The sequence below is a fragment of the Mycetomoellerius zeteki genome, unplaced genomic scaffold (genome assembly GCF_001594055.1).
Source record: "Mycetomoellerius zeteki isolate Tzet28-1 unplaced genomic scaffold, Tzet1.0 scaffold211, whole genome shotgun sequence".
NCBI classification, from domain to species: Eukaryota; Metazoa; Arthropoda; class Insecta; order Hymenoptera; family Formicidae; genus Mycetomoellerius; species Mycetomoellerius zeteki.
In genome coordinates, this window is record NW_017257076.1 from 813,046 (window position 1) to 813,254 (window position 209).

Below are 209 nucleotides of genomic sequence, written 5' to 3' on the forward strand. Positions count from 1 at the left end.
ACAAAAATGACAAGGAATAATGAAGCAAGATGCATTCATTGTGATGGAAAATTCATTATAAATATGAAACATTTAGCTACTATACATAAGCACATGGTAGATGCACATCCAGAAAAATTAACAGAAGAAGAGAAGAATGAAGTGAAATTCTATTGGAGTTGGGACTATTATATCGCAAACAGCAATACAGAAGCAACATGTAGACTATG